Below are 18,803 nucleotides of genomic sequence, written 5' to 3'. Positions count from 1 at the left end.
TGGGAAAATACCAAGACCGTTTAATTAAATTGTCAGATTTGATGGTGTTAATAACCCGGCTGTTCATCATCATTGTAAAAAATGCACTTGTGTAGACAGAAACAACAAGCACCACACCCATGGGTATTGGCATAGCTTGGCACCACAGTCAAAGTTACAGCTTTTGGTGGTGTCCAACCCACACTTACAATCTGCATCAAGCATTCATTTCCCATTTTGGTGAACCCTTAGATGGAATTAGGTGTTGATGTTCAGGCATGTTTAAAGATTCGTTAGAGCACAGTTTTACTTTTGTATTGAAGTCACAGAACTTCTGTCATTCATCATGCTTTCGATACAGACTAACAGTTTGTAGTTTCCAAAAGTCAGCAGTAGACCTAGGCTACATTACTATTACATTATAATCATAAACCCAATGACAATGTAAAGAAGGGCAGACAACAAATACTATTTAAATAATGCAAGTGAATGTAGAAACTTAATAATGGCATTCATAATCTAGATTTCACTTGACATTTAAATGTCCTGTTGAAGTGCATTTCCTCCAAAGACTACACCACAGATAGGATACATTACATGGTTCATATTTGAAATATGGATCACCTTACATTGCCAATTTGTTTAGATTTGAACGTGATTGCAATCCACAGATGGTCAGTATCTGTTGGCTACTGTACATGTGCAGCATTGCTCTCTAGTGGTGAACAAGAGGCACATGTAGAAATGGAGAGATCTTCATACTGCATGATCAATCACAATCAATCATTCACATTTATTCAGGGAGCAGATGTCACAAAAGTGCAATACGGAAAACCCAGCCTGAAACCCCAAACAGCAAACAATGCAGATGCATCACTCTGAATTTACATTTAGGTCACAGTCTTGAAGGAGTTCCCACATATGCTGAGCACTTGTTGGCTGCTTTTCCTTCACTCTGCATTCCAACTCATCCCAAACCATCTCAATTGGGTTGAGGTCAGGTGATTGTGGAGGCCAGGTCATCTGATGCAGCACTCCATCACTCTCCTTCTTGATCAAATAGCCCTTACATAGCCTGGAAGTGTGTTGGGTCATTGTCCTGTTGAAAAACAAAATGGTAGTCTTACTAAGCGCAAACCAGATGGGATGGCTTATCGCTGCAGAATCCTGTGGTAGCCATGCTGGTTAAGTGTGCTTTGAATTCTAAATAAATCACAGACAGTGTCCCCATCAAATCACCCCCACAGCATCACACCTCATCCTCCATGTTTCATGGTGGGAACTACACATGCAGAGATCATCCTTTCACGTACTCCGCGTCTCAAAAATACGCAACCAAAAATGTCATATTTGGACTCAGACTGTAGTGTTATTATGTGTATGTGAATAACTCATGTCGGAGAGTTTGGTCAAATGCAAGCATAATCGTTTACATTCATAATGCACCTGTTTATATATCCTAGATAGGTGCCCCACTAGCACCATCTCTGGATTGGCATTATGCCGATTATCTTAATCATCTTCCTTTTCATATATAATTAGTTTGTGCACTTCATGCCATTTTAATACCACAGTGAAAATTCGTATTTACATTATCAACAGGTTTAAGATAAAAAAATGAATTGTCCATCTCTTAAGGGACATGGCCTTATGTTATCCCTTGTCCTAGTGTGTCACACTGGTAGCATATTTAGCACCTCTGGGATGTTGGGGACCTCTGGGAGTCTCAGGGCCTCTCCTGGCACCTCTGGGAGCCTCAGGGCCTCTCCTGGCACCTCTGGGAGCCTCAGGGCCTCTCCTGGCACCTCTGGGATGTTGGGCACCTCTGGGAGCCTCAGGGCCTCTCCTTCCTCTTCCACAGCCTCCTGAAATTGTGGAGGCACGGTCTGCAGAGATAACATGCCCTGGTGGGGTCTAACCCGTTGTTAGTATAATTTAATTATGCCAATGTGCTTTCATCAATTGAAAGCCCTTCATCTATTTTATGAGAATTTGTAAGATTTCTTGTTTGCATAAAATAGACGCAGACCAGTCTTTAAATAATAGGTAATAGAATTTATTCTCGGAGCGCGCTACCACTCAAACACATGCATCAGTTTAAATACAGATCATGATGTCATTTCACTGCCTTAACCGAACCCCCTGGGACAAAGTAAGGTGAAAAGTTAATTCTAACTTACTAACACACTCCCAGATAACTTTTGACCCCTCAACATTATCGATCACCACTGAACTGACAGTTTTAATTAACAAGAAACCCTAGGAATGCACTCACTGCCTTATCTAAAAACCCCAGAGCTAAGTTTCAGTTGGGTCAACCATAGGCAAACGACCTTATGTGTTTACACAGTCCACAACCCTCTTATAAACTCATATTGTCTATCAAACATACAGAGTATAAGTTTACCTAGATACAATTCTATTTAAAATGGGGATATTGTTTATTAATTTATCCATAATAAATCCATTATAAATTCAACACCTGTCTCCTCATTTTGTGTCCTGCCCACACCATCCAGAGGATATTTACAGCCTTCCCTCGTGGCCCTCCTGTGCTCTATGTTCTCCTGAACTGGGCGTATGTCCTTCGATACTTTCGGCCCTTTACTTCCGCTTTGGGGGCGGCAGGGTAGCCTAGTGGTTAGAGCTTTGGCCTAGTAACCGAAAGGTTGCAAGTTCAATATCCCTGAGCTGACAAGGTACGAATCTGTCGTTCTGCCCCTGAACAGGCAGTTCAGGCCGTGTTGTTAGGTCGTCATTGAAAATAAGAATTTGTTCTTAACTGAATTGCCTAGTTAAATAAAGGTTTTAAAAAATGACCTTGAGCTGATATGCCCTATGCATGTGCCAAGACTCCATATGTGTCAGGCCCTGGTCGAAGTATATTGTGTTTGTCTTTATTTATTTGGTCAGGCCGGGGTGTGACATGGGTTTATTGTGGTGTGTTTTGAGAGAGAGTGTGGCAGAGTCAGGAGTCAGACCTGAGTCAACTCTCCCTGTTTATTGTGAGGAGCCAAGGAGGAGACCAGAACCAGAGCCGGTGTTAGAGGTGAGCGAAGCAGAGACTGTGAAGGAGTTAATGGGGAAATTGGAGGAGAGAGTAATGAGGGAGTTGCTAGTTTGGTGCTTTAGGTACGATATTCGTCCGACGGAGCGTGTCGGGGATTTGATGGCACCTGGGTCAGCGCTCCATACTCGTCCTGAGGTGCGTGTTAAGTCGGCTGGTGAAAATTGTGCCAGCCTCACACACTAGGCCTCCTGTGTACCTTCCTAGCCTTGCACGTCCTGTGCCAGCCCTGCTCTCAGGCTCTCCAGTACACCTTCAAGGTCCGGTCCATCCTGTGCCACCTTCACACACCAGCCCTCCGGTGACAGCTCCCCGCACCAGGCTTCCTGTGCGTGTCCTCGGTCCAGTACCACCAGTGCCATCACCACGCACCAGGCCTTCAGTGCGCCTCGCCTGTCTAGCGCTATCAGAGCCTTCCTCCTCTCCAGCGCTGTCAGAGTCTCCCTCCTGTTCAGCGCAGCCAGAGCCTTCCTTCCTGAGCTGCCAGCCTGCATGGAGCAGCCAGAGCTGCCAGTCTGCATGGAGCAGCCAGAGCTGCCAGTCTGCATGGAGCAACCAGAGCTGCCAGTCTGCATGGAGCAGCCAGAGCAGCCAGTCTGTATGGAGCAGCCAGAGCTGCCAGTCTGCATGGAGCAGCCAAAGCTGCCAGTCTGCATAGAGTAGCCAGAGCTGCCAGTCTGCATGGAGCAGCCAGAGCTGCCAGTCTGCATGGAGCAGCCAAAGCTGCCAGTCTGCATAGAGCAGCCAGACCTGCCAGTCTGCATAGAGCTGCCAGTCTGCCTGGAGCAGCCAGAGCTGACAGTCTGCATGGAGCAGCCAGAGCAGCTAGATCCGCCAGTCAGCCAGACTCTTTCAGATCTGCCAGTCAGCCAGACTCTTCCAGATCTGCCAGTCAGCCAGACTCTTCCAGATCTGCCAGTCAACCAGGCTCTTCCAGATCTGCCAGTCAGCCAGACTCTTCCAGATCTGCCAGACTCTTCCAGATCTGCCAGTCAGCCAGACTCTTCCAGATCCGCCAGTCAGCCAGACTCTTCCAGATCCGCCAGTCAACCAGACTTCCAGATCCGCCAGCCAGCCAGGATCTGCCGGAGCCAACTACCTGCCTGAGCTTCCTCTCAGTGCCGAGCTTCTTCTCAGTGCCGAGCTTCCCCTCAGTACCGAGCTTCCCCTCAGTGCCGAGCTTCCCCTCAGTGCCGAGCTTCCCCTCAGTCGCGAGCTTCCCCTCAGTCCTGAGCTGCTTCAGTCCCGAGCTGCTTCAGTCCCGAGCTGCCCCTCAGTCCCGAGCTGCCCCTCAGTCCTGAGCTGCCCCTCAGTCCAGTGGGGTTCTGGGTGAGGACTACTAGGCCATGATCGGCGGCGAGGGTGGACTATCCTAGGACGCGAGGAGGAGGGATTAAGACATTGATTGAGTGGAGTCCACGTCCCGTGCCAGAGCCGTCACCATGGACAGACGCCCACCCGGACCCTCCCTATTGTTTTGATGTGCGTCGGGGAGTCCGCACCTTAGGGGGGGGGGGGTTCTGTCACGCCCTGGTCGAAGTATATTGTGTTTGTCTTTATTTATTTGGTCAGGCCGGGGTGTGACATGGGTTTATTGTGGTGTGTTTTGTCTTGTGGTTTTGTTAGGTATTGGGTGTGTGGCTTAGTGGGGGTATCTAGCAAAGTCTATGGCTGTCTGGAGTGGTTCTCAATCAGAGGCAGGTGTTTATCGTTGTCTCTGATTGGGAACCATATTTAGGCAGCCATATTCTTTGAGTGTTTTGTGGGTGATTGTTCCTGTCTCTGTGTTTGTTGTCACAAGATAGGCTGTATAGGTTCACGTTCCGTTTGTTGTTTTGTATATTTAAGTTATTTCATGTATAGTTCATTTTTTCATTAAAGAAGATGAGTAACCACCACGCTGCATTTTGGTCCGCTTCTCCTTCTACAGACGAACGCCGTTACAATATGGCTTCCCTGGCGTGAGGTGACAGGAGCACTGACAGCCTGGCCATGTTTTATTACAAGCAGATTTGTTGCATGCTGGTCATAGTAATGTTTTTACTTGTCCTGACATGCACGCTTGTGTACCTGAACATCCCTAATGACCTTTAGTGCGAGGAGCTTGGGAGCTGTTGGCAACAGAGAGTGGGTGCGTCTTGACATTAAGCTCTGTACAGGACTGCTGCCGAAACCCTCTGTGGGAGAATTTCTCCACACCAAAATGGCTTGCCACACATCTGTGCCTTCCTTCATAGCCTGTGATGAGAGTCGTTGCTATTTTCACTGCTGACTCCGCCTTACCATTACTCTGACTGTGGTAGGGTGAGGAGGTCACATGATGGAACTCCCAGGCTTTTGCAAACAAAGCAAAGTCTTGACTCGTGAAATGTGGCCCATTATTCGTAACTACACCACTGTCAGGTATGCCATATCTGCTAAACTGTTGTGTAAAGCAGTCGATGATGTAATCGGCAGTTGTGTCAATCACATTCCCCACCTCCCAAAAATCTGAATTGGAGTCCACTTCAATCAGAAAAGGAACGCTCTTGACTGAACAGATCCATTCCCACATTAGACCAAGGATGTGTTGGTACGTCATGTGGGAGCAGCGTTTCCTTTTGCTGCTTTCGTAGATTTGCATTACATATGTTGCACACAGCCACAAAATGTTTGATTTATTGGGTCATGTTGGGACAGATTACTGAGTCAGTAGCTTTCCTGAGACTGACTTTGGCCCCTGAGTGCCCTGCATGGATATGAGAGAGAATCATTGGGCATAGAGTTTCTGGCACTACCACCCTGTAACTTTTGTAGACGACCTCTTTGTGAGTTTGTCTCTGTATGTTCATTTGTCCCTTACCAGGATGGGCGTACTTTTTCTTGTGTCCGGCCAGCCTCTCAGGATAAAAGACTGATGTCTGAAGTCTTGTCCTCTGCTGAATGAGCTTTAATAGTATCCCGTGTCTGCGGGGAGATGTTTTGATCAGTAGCATGTTTCATATCTTCAAACTCAGCCTGTAGAGCATGTACAGTCTCATTTGACTGATATTGCGGCTGAATAATTGTTGGTAGTGCTGCTGTAGACAAGAAATCTGTAATGTGAAGCTCTACTTTCTTGTATACGACCTGTAGTTGATAACGCTGAAGCTTTAGCGTCATCCTTGGAAGTCGCTTCGGGGCAGACAGAATCGTTTTTTTTATGTAACCTCAAGTGGCTTGTGATCAGTGTGCACTGTGATAAAGTCCCTACCATGGAGGTATTGATCAAAACGGTCACAGACAAACACTATGGCACTTTGGGAATATCCTTGATCCATGAGTGTCAATGTCCTTGAAGCAAATGCAATGGGCTGCGCCTTCTGTAGGAACACTGCCCCTAGGCCTTTGTCACTTGCATCACATTGTAGGGTTACTTCCTCAGAGAGGTCAAAGTTCCTCAGTATTGGTTTGGTTGTTTACCAATTTCTTGATTTTTTCCAATGAATCATCATGTTGAGGAAGCCATGCCCACAGCACATCTTTATTGGTCAGCCGACGCAATGGCTCATGTCGGGGTAGGTTCCTTGTCAATCATTGGCTTATTGGTGAAATCAGCAGTCAGACAATATCTTCTTTACGTAAATCAATCAAACATTTATTAATGCAATTGCAGACAGAAGTTGACAATGGAAACACAGCATGAATGTTTCAGAGTAAGTTCTGCAACCAACCAAAGGGTGCAGCTGATTATATACCTGTGATCACTTCCCTGATGGTGAGATCATCTATGTCAGTGTATTTGTGCAGCAATAAGCTGAGGCTACCTTATGAGGTAACCTAGTACAGTAGCTTCTCTGAATTCATTAGTATTGTCCACTGTCACACAAGATCAAAATGTCAAAACCAGACAGTGTTTACTTCTCAGCTCTTTACCTAGTTCTGGTCTCACTCATACCTAGCCTGCAGGCACGTTCTTGCAACAGCTAGAGCATAACCACAAAGACTAATATAGATGGCTTGTGCATCATATAGTGGCAGAGTTTTAGACACACAGTATCTATCTTTAAGGCCTGCAGCAAAACATATGAATCTCAAGGTTCCCTTAATCAATAATGGGGAGGGGTTTTGGGACCCTACCCCCCCTACACTCACATACGTCAGACAGGTGAGGTAAGAATTTACAAAACCAAGCAGTCGCTGCACTGCTTTTGCGTTTTTAGGTCGCTGCATTTGCAGACTCCACCTTCTTGGAGTCTGGCTTCAGGCCTTCAGGTGTCAAAAGATGTCACGTGCGTGTATGTAATACTTGTGAGCCTGAGCTTAACTTTGTCTTTATTCAGCTTTATATTCATCTCCCTTTCTCTTTGTAAGAGCTGAGTCAGGTTGTGGTCGTGGTCCTGCACTGCTTCTTCCATTGTAGCACCACAGACGTATACCAGAATGTCATCAGCTATGATGCTTATTCCTGGCAGTCTCTGAAGTGCCTCATGTTGCCTTCGCTGATATTCCTCTGCAACTGGTTTCACTCCAAAGGTAAGCTTGTCCACCGGTTTCTACCATTACGTGTCCAAAATGTGGTGAGGTAACTACTCTCTTCATCCAAACGTACCTGCCAGTACCCATTCTTTGCATCCATAACTGAAAAGATTTGAACTTTCTCCAAGCTTGGCAATACCTCTTCAATGGTAGGAATGTGGTAATGTGCCCTTACATAAGGCTTTGTTTAGGGCACTTGGATCGAGGCAGACTCTTATTTCGTCGGAGAAACTGTTGAACTGGTCTAACAGACTCATCCCCCACCAGGTGAAGCTCACCTAGCAGAGCACTCATCCCTTCCATCCTCAAACTGTTTCAGTATTGCCTCGGAGGTGTTCAAGTCTGATGGGATCTTTTGGTTTTTCTTTAGTGCTGACATGATGAACAGCATGTTGGTGGTTGAGCCGTAGCAACTTAAGCTTTTCACATGTTTCTGCTGAAAGGAGAGGCTTTTGCAAAGTTTTCACCACTTGGAACTTTAGCACATACGTTTCCCCATCATGATTGGCTTGTAGTCCACACTCCCCTACTGGTGTAATACCCGAGCCATCGTACAGCCTTCGCCTTGCTCCATCCTGTACGATGGCTTTGCATCTCCATCCTGCATTACTTGCATAAAGTCTCTGAGTATATTAACAGTTGAGCCACTGTCTAGCTGCCATATGATAGGGCTGCTTGGATCATAATCACAGTTACCACATGTCAGTGGGGCAAACTTTAAGTTTGTAAACCACTTTCTTTCTTTGCCACTTCTGTCATGTATAGCATGCCCGCTTCTTCATCATCATTATGATCACTACATGTATCCTGTTCTAGCATGATTGACAGGCTTACTTTGTCTAAACACTTTAACAAAATTGTTATTTTTTTCCACAGAATTTGCATATGTTGGGTATTTGACACTTGCGTGTGTTGATCCACAGTACATGCACCCATCTTTAGTATTTTCCGCCTTGCATCACTGTCCGATTAATTATATTTCCATTTTCTATCGACATGGTCTCTGTATTTGTTCTGAGTGGCATAATTGACAGATTCTGCCTGTTCAGGGACAGTGTTCATCTTTTTTAAATTGGATCTGCGTCTGTTTGATTGCTCTGCATATATCTGTGGCTTTAGTTAGCATAAATTGTGGTTCGCACAGCATACTTACCTCTTACTCTGTTATCTTTACAGCCAATCACAAGTCTGTCTCTGATCATTTCATCTCTCATTTACCTGAAATCACATCAATCAGACAGTTGACGCAGCCTCACAACATATTGACCAGACATCTCTGCTTGAGTTTGTTCACATGTTAAAAATGAATCTTTCATAAATCATGTTAGGAGTGGGTTCAAAATGTCTTTTTAAAATGAGAAGGATTTACTAGGTGACGCTGAAGCATATGGCACTCTCTTTCAATAACACTGAACAGTGTTGCCAATCACATTTGCAGGTCTTTTTGATCTAAGTGTAACGGTTCTCTTGTGGTGAAGGAGAAGCGGACCAAAATGCAGTGTGTAGATTGCGATCCATGTTTAATGAACAAACGTAAAACACGAATCAATACAAACACTACAAAACAATAAACGTAACGAAAACCGAAACAGCCTAATACTGGTGCACATACACACAGAACAAGGAAATCAAGACACTAAGGACAATCACCCACGAAACACACGAAGAATATGGCTGCCTAAATATGGTTCCCAATCAGAGACAACGATAAACACCTGCCTCTGATTGAGAACCACTTCAGACAGCCATAGACTTAACTAGAACACCCCACTAAGCTACAATCCCAATACATACACACCCCATACAAAAACCCATGTCAAACCCTGGCCTGACCAAATAAATGAAGATAAACACAAAATACTTCGACCAAGGCGTGACACTAAGCCTGTAGCGATTTCATAATTCTCCCTCTGATGTCGGAAACAACCAGTTTTGATACAAATCGCCTTTCATGTCCATGGCGCTAGGCACCGGAATTTGACTGAGAGACATTACAGGCTCTTCGTCCTCGCTCATCTTTTCCACTTGTTTGCGTTTATCCGACAGCGATTATATTATCCACATACCTTATTTTATTTTCCGTAGTGCTTGGCTTGGGTTCATAGCTCTGACCCCATGTTTTTATGTGTATGTGAATAACTCACATCGGAGAGTTTGGTGAAGTTCAAGCATTATTTACATTTAACATTTAAGTCATTTAGCAGACGCTCTTATTATCCTTTAATCAGGTATTACATATTACAAGACGCGACATCTTAATCACACACTCATAACACACCTGTTCATATAACCTAGATAGGTTCCCCACTAGCGCCATCTCTGGATTGGCATTATGCCCATTATCAGATTTCCAACGGTCTAAAGTCCATTGCTCGTGTTTTTTGGCCCAAGCAAGTCTCTTCTTATTATTGGTGTCCTTTGGTAGTGGTATCATTGTAGCAATTCGACCATGAAGGCCTGATTCAAGTCTCCCCTGAACAGTTGATGTTGAGATGTGTCTGTTACTTGAACTCTGTGAAGCATTTATTTGGGCTGCAATTTCTGAGGCTGGTAACTCTAATGAGCTTATCCTCTGCAGCAGAGGTAACTCTGGATCTTCCTTTCCTTTAGCAGTTCTCATGAGAGCCAGTTTCGTCATCGCGCTTGATAGTTTTTGTAACTGCACTTGAAGAAACTTTCAAAGTTCGTGACATTTTCCGTATTGACTGAACTTCAATTCTTAAAATAATGATGAACGGTTATTTTTCTTCGCTATTTAAGCTGTTCTGGGCATGGTCTTTTACCAAATAGGGCTATCTTCTTTATACCACCCCTACTTTGTCACAACAAAACTGATAGACTCAAACCCATTATGAAGGAAAGAAATTCCACAAATACATTTTTATGAAGGCACTCCTGTAATCCAGGTGACTATCTCTGTCACGACTTCTGCCGAAGTTGGTCCCTCTCCTTGTTCGGGCGGCGTTCGGTGGTCGACGTCACCGGTATTCTAGCAGCCACCGGTCCACATTTTCCATTTGTTTTGTCTTCATTGTACACACCTGGTTTCCATTCCCATAATTATATGTTCCTTATTTAACCCTCTGTATCCCCCATGGTTTTGTGCGTGTTTGTTCATTGTAAAATTATCTAATTTGTGAGCTTGATTATTTTCCTTCTTGGAATATTTGTTTTTTTGAGTAAAGTTACGTTTATTTCTCATAATAATGGTGCTTGCCTACGGAGCTGTGAGGGGAACGGCACCTCAGTACCTCCAGGCTCTGATCAGGCCCTACACCCAAACAAGGGCACTGCGTTCATCCACCTCTGGCCTGCTCGCCTCCCTACCACTGAGGAAGTACAGTGCCCGCTCAGCCCAGTCAAAACTGTTCGCTGCTCTGGCCCCCCAATGGTGGAACAAACTCCCTCACGACGCCAGGACAGCGGAGTCAATCACCACCTTCCGGAGACACCTGAAACCCCACCTCTTTAAGGAATACCTAAGATAGGATAAGTAATCATTCTCACCCCCCCCTTTAAGATTTAGATGCACTATTGTAAAGTGACTGTTCCACTGGATGTCATAAGGTGAATGCACCAATTTGTAAGTCGCTCTGGATAAGAGCGTCTGCTAAATGACTTAAATGTAAATGTAAATGTATGCTTCCTACAGAAGAACTTTATAACACATTCATAACTGATATACCTATGTACTGCTTATGAATGTGGTATGAGTCATAATGTCCTAATGTGGGTATCGTTCAAGTAAAGGGTTTAGGCTAGTCCTATTTGTCTTATGTCTTACATCTGCAAACCTCTAGTGATAAGACTGCAAACTACACCAGTCCAGATATAGTCAATGTGCTGCAAAGTGTATGTGACTTCTGAATAAACTGTAAGAACGAACTGACTACCATTTGCCCCACTCTTTTAGAGAATTACTGAGTGGATTAGAAATGCAAGGCCTTTGAACTAATCTCCATCTTGTGCCTTGGTACAGAGATCAAACAAGTATAAAAAATAAAAAAAACCTAGTTAATCTTCCTGCTTTGAGGTCATTCTATTACAACCTAATTACCTCACACATTAATAGTAATGTTTCTTGTGGTTGACGTTAGACTGCAGTGTACAATACAGAGCAGAGATCACTGTGTGTATGCTGGGTTCTGATTAACATAAGGCCTTAATATCATGTTGTTCGTAATAATGGTCGGACCAAGGCGCAGCGTGCATAGAGTTCCACATGTTTATTCAAATGAAACTCACCAACAAAACAATAAACAGCAAACGGAGATGTAACGACTGGAATGCTCACAGGCACTACAAAAAAACAAGATCCCACAAACTATAAGGTGGAAAAAAGGCAGCCTAAGTATGATCCCCAATCAGAGACAACGATAGACAGCTGCCTCTGATTGGGAACCATACCCGGCCAACAAAGAAATAGAAAAACTAGAATGCCCACCCAAATCACACCCCGACCTAACCAAATAGAGAAATAAAAAGGCTCTCTAAGGTCAGGGAGTGACACTTAAAGCTGGGATCCGCGAAAGGTTAAACAGTTGTTGTTTTACAACGAGAAGATGAGCATCCAGCAACTTAATAATGATTAAAAATATCAAGTGCTGAAAAGCTTGCTCAATAGAAAGGGATTGCTGTGGGGTGAATTTGCGGTATGGATGTGGTACATGTATGTACATGTATACAGTACATGGTATGAATGTAAGGGTGATTCTACAGCTTTGGCAGAATGCCCAGACATTGTAGACAGTTTTGAGATTAGTGGAATGGGGCGTAACATAGTGGATCTCCCTCACCAAAATATGGATACAACAGTGTGTGTGCTCAACAGCTCTCCGATCATGGCGTAGCGCTGCAAACAGTGCTTGCTGAGGTAACGAATACCCCTGTGAAGAGGAAGGACACAACATTCTAAGCCTAAAAGCCTAAAAGCCTATGTGTGCCATGCAACATGAGATGCATACTCTCAAAACAACACTCCCCAGCAGTTGAGGAAAAAGGCCTGGTGGTGTTGCTGTCAGCCATGCTTATAGGAATGAATGAGCTGATGGCAAACAATAGCAAAGTTCAGTAGCTGCCTGTGTGGTTAGAATAGTCCCATTGTGGTTAGAATAGTCCCAGTGTGGTTAGAATAGTCCCAGTGTGGTTAGAATAGTCCCAGTGTGGTTAGACTAGACCCAGTGTGGTTAGAATAGTCCCAGTGTGGTTAGAATGGTCCCAGTGTGGTTAGACTAGACCCAGTGTGGTTAGAATAGTCCCAGTGTGGTAAGAATAGTCACAGTGTGGTTAGACTAGACCCAGTGTGGTTAGACTAGACCCAGTGTGGTTAGAATAGTCCCAGTGTGGTTAGACTAGACCCAGTGTGGTTAGAATAGTCCCAGTGTGGTTAGAATAGTCCCAGTGTGGTTAGACTAGACCCAGTGTGGTTAGAATAGTCCTAGTGTAGTTAGAATAGTCCCAGTGTGGTTAGAATAGTCCCAGTGTGGTTAGACTAGACCCAGTGTGGTTAGAATAGTCCCAGTGTGATTAGAATAGTCCCAGTGTGGTTAGAATAGTCCCAGTGTGGTTAGACTAGACCCAGTGTGGTTAGACTAGACCCAGTGTAGTTAGACTAGACCCAGTGTGGTTAGAATAGTCCCAGTGTGGTTAGAATAGTCCCAGTGTGGTTAGACTAGACCCAGTGTGGTTAGATTAGACCCAGTGTGGTTAGACTAGACCCAGTGTGGTTAGAATAGACCCAGTGTGGTTAGACTAGACCCAGTGTGGTTAGAATAGTCCCAGTGTGGTTAGACTAGACCCAGTGTGGTTAGACTAGACCCAGTGTGGTTAGAATAGTACCAGTGTGGTTAGACTAGACCCAGTGTGGTTAGACTAGACCCAGTGTGGTTAGACTAGACCCAGTGTGGTTAGACTAGACCCAGTGTGGTTAGAATAGTCCCAGTGTGGTTAGACTAGACCCAGTGTGGTTAGACTAGACCCAGTGTGGTTAGAATAGTCCCAGTGTGGTTAGACTAGACCCAGTGTGGTTAGACTAGACCCAGTGTGGTTAGACTAGACCCAGTGTGGTTAGATTAGCCTCTGTGGCAGCGGAGGTTATAGTCCCTGCTGTGTGAGGATGGAGCCACGTCCCTGGTTAGGATCAGCAGTGAGCACTGAAAACTATGACTGGAACTCCTTCAACAAGACATTCACAGAACAACTGAGTGAAAGCTCACCACTGTCTTTCGCCAGCCTAAGCAACTTTTATGGTCACAGTCTATGCTCAAAGTCCTATGTGAGATAGAGGTGAGAACATTATACAGAGGTTCAATAAAACAGCTATGAAGGCACCTGCCTGACACCTGGCAGCACTATAAATCATGAATCCACATAGACTAACAATGCAGAGGGCCACCACACTATCTATTTCCTCTCTTGCAGTGGGCCATAGCAGACTGGCCCCACTAACACACTGCTGACATAGGACACACTGACACAGGACAGGGGAATGGGGGCCGGTGGAAAGACCAGGAGGGTCCCAGTCAGAATGAGGGTTCTTCCACTGAATGAGCCTAAGCTTTACCCAGTGTCAATACTCACTGCCTTAGTCAACAAAAGTAAAACACATTCCTAAAAGAGGCCTTTAGTTTACAGGTAGGCCATACAAACATCAGATGAATACAAAAAAACTGTTCTGGCATTGTCAATACCCACATTTGATCTATGGTTTAATACATGTCAATACCCACATTTGATCTATGGTTTAATACATGTCAATACCCACATTTGGCCTATGGTTTAATACATGTCAATACCCACATTTGGCCTATGGTTTAATACATGTCAATACCCACATTTGATCTATGGTTTAATACATGTCAATACCCACATTTGATCTATGGTTTAATACATGTCAATACCCACATTTGGCCTATGGTTTAATACATGTCAATACCCACATTTGATCTATGGTTTAATACATGTCAATACCCACATTTGATCTATGGTTTAATACATGTCAATACCCACATTTGATCTATGGTTTAATACATGTCAATACCCACATTTGGCCTATGGTTTAATACATGTCAATACCCACATTTGATTTGGTTTAATACATGACCTATGGTTTAATACATGTCAATACCCACATTTGATCTATGGTTTTAATACATGTCAATACCCATTTGATCATTTGATTTCTATGGTTTAATACATGTCAATACCCACATTTGACCTATGGTTTAATACATGTCAATACCCACATTTGATCTATGGTTTAATACATGTCAAACCCACATTTGATCTATGGTTTAATACATGTCAATACCCACATTTGGCCTATGGTTTAATACATGTCAATACCCACATTTGGCCTATGGTTTAATACATGTCAATACCCACATTTGACCTATGGTTTAATACATGTCAATACCCACATTTGACCTATGGTTTAATACATGTCAATACCCACATTTGATCTATGGTTTAATACATGTCAATACCCACATTTGATCTATGGTTTAATACATGTCAATACCCACATTTGATCTATGGTTTAATACATGTCAATACCCACATTTGGCCTATGGTTTAATACATGTCAATACCCACATTTGACCTATGGTTTAATACATGTCAATACCCACATTTGACCTATGGTTTAATACATGTCAATACCCACATTTGATCTATGGTTTAATACATGTCAATACCCACATTTGATCTATGGTTTAATACATGTCAATACCCACATTTGATCTATGGTTTAATACATGTCAATACCCACATTTGACCTATGGTTTAATACATGTCAATACCCACATTTGATCTATGGTTTAATACATGTCAATACCCACATTTGACCTATGGTTTAATACATGTCAATACCCACATTTGATCTATGGTTTAATACATGTCAATACCCACATTTGACCTATTCATGTTGATACCTCAATTTGACCCTCCCTGGGTGGCAGTTAGCCATATCTATGGCTAAAAATAGTACCTTTTTAACTAGATGTTTTACAATTGGAGTTCAAACACTGGAGTAAAATTCTTAGCTAGGCACCAGGGAGCTCAAGTGAGATTATTCAGGGAGGATTGGCTTGAGACAAGCTTGCTAACAGTACCCATAGCTGGATATTGACCACTACAGAATATATCGATGTCAGTGTACCACAACATAAACAAACTGCACCAAAGAAAGGTTTTTGCTAACGTTGACTTTCACAACGACAAAGAAACTGCCCCTATAAATGCTAGCTAATAGCTAGCTACATACATTGAGGAGCTGGGTGTCAATATGGTGCTAGTAAACTTTAACAAATAGCTAGGTAGATAATAATCACACTAGCTGGTCATTGGCCAGTGACTTCAATGAATTTGGCCAGTGATTTCAATGAACTTAGCCAGAAAGGAAGAGGGAAAGCGAGAGGGATAAATGGGCCCAAAATCTGTCTTCTCCAGCAGGTGCATTTTTTCCTTTTGTTTTTTGCTCACCAAGCGAAGAGTTTTTGTATGGAGATCAACTTGTGTCGAAAAAAATTAGTGGCTTTTTTTCTAGTTGTGGCTTATTTGATCGAATAGAAGTTTTGTAGTGATTAGGTGGCTAAACATGTACTAATATATAGTCCAGAGAAGTCATATGAATAATACAATTATTCCCTCGTAATGTCAAGATCACTATTTATGTATCTCATGATCGCAACATAGCAAAACTTGTTTTGTCACTCTATGAATAGAAGTGGAAGTATTGATGATAGTGTAATGAAACAGCTATCGAATATGCCGCAAAAACATGCTCCAGCGGCATAGTCGATTTCCGTGGTTATAAACCCAGGGTCATTACCATAGATTGACAGTATGGCCAAGGCGGCAGAGCTCACAGTGGATCAGCACATACGTTTTTATTGATTGCTACACTAAGGAATAGTACAGTTTATGTTGCCAGTTTGCCCTGTTCTGTGAAGGGAGTAGTACACAACGTTCTACATGATCTTCAGTTTCTTGGACATTTCTTGCATTTCTAGCATTCAATTCTCAGAATAAGAATAGACTCATGAGTTTCAGAAAAAAGGTCTTAGTTTCTGGCCATTTTGAGCCTGTAATCGAACCCACAAATGCTGATGCTCTAGATACTCAACTAGTCTAAAGGCCAGTTTTATTGCTTCTTTAATCAGAACAACAGGTTTCAGCTGTGCTAACATAATTGCAAAAGGTTTTTCTAATGATCAATTAGCCTTTTAAAATGATAAACATGGATTAGCTAACGCAACTTGCCATTGGAACACAGGAGTGATGGTTGCTGATAATGGGCCTCTGTATGCCTATGTAGATATTCCATAAAAAATCTGCCGTTTCCAGCTACAATAGTCATTAACAACATTAACAATATCTACACTGTATTTCTGAACAAATTTGATGTTATTTTAATGGACTTTTTTTGTGCTTTTCATTCAAAACCCAAAACCTTTCAACGGTAGTGTATATGAATATGACGTGTGTTTAGACAGTGTGGACAGTATATGAATATGACGTGTGTTTAGACAGTATGGACAGTATATGAATATGACGTGTGTTTAGACAGTATGGACAGTATATGAATATGACGTGTGTTTAGACAGTATGGACAGTATATGAATAGAAAAGGTGTATACAGCAGTAGTTCTATAGGATGAGCCTTGACTAGAATACAATACACACAGTGGGTAAAACAGTATATATAAACATCATTAAAGTGACCAGTGTTCAATGACTATGTAAGCTGCAGGGTAGAGTACTGGATGGTAGCCGGCTTGTATCAGTGGACAAATTCAGGGCAGGGTACTTGGCGGAGGCGATTAGTGGTGACTAACAGTTTAATGGCCGGGAGAAGCTGATTTTCAATCTCTTGATCCCAGCTTTGATGCAGCTCCACCTTCTCTGCCTTCTAGATGGTAGTCCGGTGAACATTACATTTACATTACATTACATTTAAGTCATTTAGCAGACGCTCTTATCCAGAGCGAACAGGCCGTGGCTCGGTGGCTGAGGTCCTTGATGGTCTTCTTGGCCTTCCTGTGACACCAGGTCTTGTAGATGTCCTGGATGGCAGGCAGTGTGCCCCTGGTGATGTGTTGGGCTGACCGCACCATGGTCCTTGAAACAGCCTACAAGGCAGAATCCTAACTTATCAGCCTCTAAGGCTGAAATGTAATATTTTCAGCCTGTGAGGAATGGAGCTCACCCACTGTAAATGTAAATATTATCAAAAAAAAAACATGAAGTGTCCCTTATAAGTATACACGTATCAGTTATTATACACGCTAACAACCAGCATAGATCACAAGGTAGTTTGCGAGCCAGCCAACAAGACTACCTAGCAAGCTCGGAAGACTTGCCAAGTTAGCTGCGTTGTTGCTTGCATGTGATTGGCTGTGGCTTTGGGGGCGGAACGCAGCCTGGGAGAAAAACTGCTTGTCAGGTATTTTCAGCGGTTAAATGACCCTCATTGCGATCAACGTAGCCACGGGCTCCTTAAGGTGGGTGTCCTGCATTTTGTCAACATATTCAAACACCACTAACTTACAAAAAAAGTTGATTTGTCCAGTATTTCAGTAAGACTTTCTAACCTGTATATTTTGCAGCAGATTGGAAGAGGCAAATCAAGACGTTTCTCGCCAAAATATGTCCAAAATGTGCCCAATGCGTTTCTATGGTCAAGATGATCTTGTTATAATACAGACCTCCATTTGCAGTCATGTTGCTCTTTTGACATGATATATATCATAAGTATGTGGTACTGGTGATGCTAAACACTTCTCCAATCTTTGTTGAAATCTGATATTCTGCACAGCGCAAGGCGAGATGTAAAGGCAAATTTTGCAATGTAAAATATCGTCAACCAATCACATTTGTCAAATCCTTTCGGTCTAAATTCCAGCGAAACTTGAAGAGGACCTTAACTACTTACAAAAAGCATGCTTCTGATGAAGAGCTACAAAAGTAAGTAAGTAAGTAAATAACCATATTAGACTGAAAATGTATAAGGTGATTAGACTGAAAAGATATACGGTGATTTTGTTAAACTTGTGAGGCTCTCCATGCTCATTAGTTGCTCATTCAACATCATTTGCCTCTACTTCACTCAATCTGTTTTCCAAAGTCTCCTTCCTAACAATTTTATATCCTATTTATATCCCCAACCAGAACATTTTAATTGGCCAAGAATACACAGATTTTCATAAAACAGCCACACATTTCGTGTCTTGTTTCTGCATGACCAAATTTTGTGCAACGC

The sequence above is a fragment of the Oncorhynchus gorbuscha genome, linkage group LG18 (genome assembly GCF_021184085.1).
Source record: "Oncorhynchus gorbuscha isolate QuinsamMale2020 ecotype Even-year linkage group LG18, OgorEven_v1.0, whole genome shotgun sequence".
NCBI classification, from domain to species: Eukaryota; Metazoa; Chordata; class Actinopteri; order Salmoniformes; family Salmonidae; genus Oncorhynchus; species Oncorhynchus gorbuscha.
This window is presented reverse-complemented; position numbering follows the sequence as displayed.